At 40.6% G+C, this 4,665-nt stretch overlaps 1 pseudogene; it reads right to left on the bottom strand.

Annotated features, from left to right (window-relative positions):
• Positions 1-4,665, bottom strand: part of LOC102587232 (putative pentatricopeptide repeat-containing protein At1g74580) — an 11,856-nt pseudogene that overhangs the window by 5,930 nt on the left and 1,261 nt on the right.

Here is a 4,665-nt window from a genome sequence, read left to right as displayed (position 1 = left end):
AATTCTCAAAAACCACTCTCTTGGGAACGATCCCAACCCTTGGTTGGGTTACTTTACTATTGTACGATCGTAGACACTTACATTGGAAGTTGTGTCTTGATTACGCCAACATCAAAAATGGCGCCGCTGTCGGGGAGTGGTGTCACTTGAGAATTCTTAGTTTAGTAAAATTTATGTTCTTCTTAGTTGTAGTTCACTTACTTAATTTTCAGTTTTATTTCTATTGTTTGTGTTGAAAACAGAAAGCATGAGTGTTAATGGCAGCAACGACAGCTAGGTGGGCCACCAAGACGACATCGGAAATCTCAACGATGTCCAAGAGCCCAACATTAATGACCCCCATCTCATGGGAGGAATTGGGGCCATCCGTTTACCTCCTCCAGCTGAGGGAAATGCAGTGTTCCACATAATGAGCACTATGTTGCAACTCTTGCAACTAAAGGGACTTTTCAGTGGATTGACTCATGAGGATCCTCACGAACATCTTCGAAACTTCGTAGATGTGTGCGGACCATTTTCTTTCAAAAACATATCTCAGGAGTTAGTTCAATTAAGGCTATTCCCTTTCTTGTTGATGGGAGAGGCGTGCAAGTGGCTGGCGGAGTTGCCTCGTGAATCCATCACTTCTTGGGAGGAATTGGTAACCGCATTTAATGTGCGATTTTTCCCTCCTTCGAAGATGATGACTATTTGGGATAGTATCCAAAGCTTTAAGCATTTGGAGGGCGAGCCAATCCATGAGACTTGGCTACGATTTAAAATTTTCGTGCTACAATGCCCGACTCATGGTCTGCCCGACAATGTCTTGCTACAGTACTTTTACCGAAGCCTGGATTTGGTAAACAAAGGTGTCGCTGATCAACTTTCACCTGGAGGCCTGATGCAGTAGCAGTCCAACTCTTAGATGGCATGACGACCATCAATAGGGCATGGTACACTCGTGAAGACCAAGTCTCCCCTCTCACATTCAAGCTATCCAAGGAGCAGATGGAAAAAGATAATGAGAGAGACTAAAACATGGCCAAAATCATGACACAACTTGACATTTTATCTAAAAATATCATGGGGGCTAGTGCCCGTGGTGTCAACGTTGTGGGGGTCGGGTGTGCAAATCCTGAGGAGGCAAAATTTGAAGCCTTGTATAATGAGGAAGTGAACTTCCTAGCCAACCAAGGCGGTGGTTATCGTTCAAACTATCCAAGGCAGGCTGGTAACCAAGGTTGGGCTAGAGATGAAGGATGGAAGGATCGTGAATGGAGAGACCAAAATCCTAATTGGAACGATGGGGAGAAGGACATGTATGTGCCTCCCCACGAGTGCCAAAAGCCAAAGGATTAGAAGGGCGGTAGGTCTGAGGATATGCTATCTCGTATCCTCAATAAAGTTGAAGGGTCAGACAAGATCTTGAAAGAGATGAAAGAGGATGTGTCGACCCTTAGCCAAACTGTTACCTCACATTATCCGAGATAGAAGAGGGGTTTGCCTAGTGACACTATGGTCAACCCCAAAAATGAGGTTTGAAGGTTGACTTGCGTCGTGCCACGACATTAACTAAGGCGTTGTTTGGGAGGCAACCCAAAACCATTTATTGCTTTATTTTGCTTTGATAAAATAATGGTGTGTTGATTGTGCAAATGGAAGTGTGGAGGGTGAATGAAAAGTGCAAATTGGCGAGTTATAGGTCCATTCAGCGAATTGCCGAAGGGTTCGACGACCTCGAACCAGACCGCCGTTAGACTCAAGACCAATTTACATTGGAGTCTATAAAACTCGACGACCTCAGGAAATTATTGGCGAATCACCGATCATGTCGACGATCTCGACGGAGATTGCAGTTTAGACTACCACAATACATGGAGGTTCTGTAAAATTCGGTGAGGCAAATGATTACTTGGCGTTACACCGAATAGTTCGGCGATCGGGACTAATGTCACCAAATGGGCAAAAAAACTGGATAGTTTTTCAAGCCAAAGGTTTAAAAGTTTCAAACTCATTCCCTTTTTTCCCCCACTTTTTCATCTTCCCAAACTCACACATGCACTCTAGTTTTACATTTCTTGCATTTTTGGAGTATTTTTAGTATCGAATTGTGCTACGAGTTGGATTACATTGCTTCCTAGCATCTCAACATCCATTTGATCGGCATAAAAGGTTGGTACTTCAAACCCCACATTCATTTTGTCGAAATTGTACTCATTTGCAATCTGTTAATTGCATTTGAGGACAAATACTTTTTTAATTGTGGTGGGGAGAGGCTCACCTTGTGTGCGACTATTATTGTTTGATGTTTTGTTGATACATTTGGGTCGTTATGTGTGCAATGTCATTATATACTGTTTTTGTGGATGTTTGAGCTTATGGCTCCTTTTGTTTTAATTGAAAATGATTTTGACCCTTCTGAAAATATTTCGCAAAATTTTCGCCACCTCTTGTATGCACTTGAATGTGGCTGTTCCTTGCTAAATTTGAGTCTCGGTTTTGATCAATATCGACGACTCAAATAGTGCTCATAATTGAACGAACATAAATGTATGGCTACGATGAGGCCAAATGAAGTTGCATAGACAATATGTGAACTCTTTGCATCTCATTATGACTAGCCTAGTATCCAATTGAGTCTCTTGTGATGATCATTGCACACTAGCGAAAGTGTGGAGTCTTGTTTGACTTATAGTGTCAATGCCTAGTGTGATGAGCTTACTTGATAACTATGCATGATGGATCCTAGAATTTTCCCTGTTGATCATGTCAACTAAGTGATGTTATCTCTTGATATGATCTTAGGCAACTTCTAAGAGTGTGAGCCAATTTGACATATACCTCTTTTGTGATCTACCTTGTGGGTGTGTGAACCTCTTTTGAACACCCCTTGAGCTTTCCATTTCTTTGGAAGAAACTTGATGAAAACAATGACCTTTCTTTATCCATCACCCATAATCCTCTTTAGTTGTGGTTGATTGAATAGTCAACTTAGGCCAAAAGCCTAAGTTGGGGTGTGGTGAAAAGAAAAGGGAAAGTCAAGAAGTGCAAGGAAAGTATCCTTTAACCCATGGTGTTGAGAAAAATGAAACCCCTCCATAAATAAAATAAAAAAAGAGAAAAGAGAAAGGAAAAGAAAAAGAACGAAAAAGTTGTGGAATAAAGTATAAAAGAAATGGGGTTTCCAAATAATCCATGGAAAGTGAATAATATGATGACTTATGAGAACTAAAGAGAATGATGAAGGAGAAGGAAAGGAAGTGTTATGAGCACCACATTTCATGAGGATGAAAGTCACTGAGCCTAAATGACCATACCTTTGCACTATGCCCCATTACAACCTTGAAAAAACCTTTTCGATCTTGAGTGAGCTGAAACAAATGTTGATCGGAAAATACGAGCAAACCTATGGTTGAAAGTATGCATCGTGTTCATCTTTGTGAGTGTGAGCGTTGCATTTGATTCCGAAGCTTTAAATTGTAAACCATTGTGTGTGAAATCATTCCTTGTGTGAGGGCATTTGAACACTTTGATTGAGCTTGAACTTGCATTTGAAGCAAGTATTGTGAGCATGAGATTCTTTGATATTGGTGAGTCACAACTTGAATCTTTGAGTGCACATTTGATCTTTGCATAAGTAAATTGAGTCTTGTTGTGTGCATTCATGATTGAGTCTTGTATAGCACTGTTTGAGACATCCCTGTTTGAACGGCTAAACTTGAGTTTTACTTGAGGACAAGCAAAAGATTAAGTTGGGGGTGTTGATGAGTCTTCAAATTGGACTAATTTAGGGTTATATTTTGATAGAATTAGTGTCATCAAATGCATAGTTTGTCTCAATATCTGATGAAAACCCTTAAGTTTTAGGTATTTGAAGTTTGAGGAAAATCATGGACACTTCCTTAGCAAAAGGGAACAAAGGCAGCTGAAAGAACGACGAAATGAAGATCTGAGAATCACCGAACCCATTCGGTGAGTCGCCAAAAGGTCTTAGCCTCACATTTTGTTCCAGTGTGTTGAGCCCTGAAGGAAAGGATCAAATCGGTGGTGAAAAAGAGCAGTCGGCGTATCGCCGAGCAGTTTCGCGAAGCAATACTATGTCGCCCAATGATCCATAGCACGACGATGTGAAAGGGTAGAGCAAGACGACGATGAAACATACCAAAGGGCGGGTCGCCGAGTTGATCGGCGATCTCGACTAACTGCGCCGAGTGATCTGCTGCAGCACAGATTTTTGAAAACTATAAATACTTGTTGAGAGTTGTGGCTTATTATCAGATTTTTAATATATAATTTTTAACATAGATATTTGAGTTCTAAGTTTGGAGAGGGTTTTGAAGAACTTGAAGATTCAAAGGGTTTCAACTCCAACAATTTGGGTTTGGGTCTCTTGGATTCTTCACTCTTGACTTGTCCATTTGAATGCAAACTTATTTTGGTATAAATTTCTCTCTCTTTTACATGTCTAGCTAAAACCCTAATTCTTGGGGTGTGATTATATGAATATGGGTTAGATTAAGTGTTGGGTCTTGCTTGCTGATAGTTTCTTTGTTGTTTAGATGTGATTTCGTTTAGTAGTTGTGCTGGAACTTAATGAAATTGTAGTTGCAAATACGATTTCACCTTTGTGTTTTCGGCTTGCTCGAGAGAGAGGTCGTAAAACTAAGACTACTAAATTGATGGCCG

Source organism: Solanum tuberosum, unplaced genomic scaffold (assembly GCF_000226075.1).
Source record: "Solanum tuberosum cultivar DM 1-3 516 R44 unplaced genomic scaffold, SolTub_3.0 scf00395, whole genome shotgun sequence".
Lineage (NCBI taxonomy): Eukaryota > Viridiplantae > Streptophyta > Magnoliopsida > Solanales > Solanaceae > Solanum > Solanum tuberosum.
This window is presented reverse-complemented; position numbering and strand designations above follow the sequence as displayed.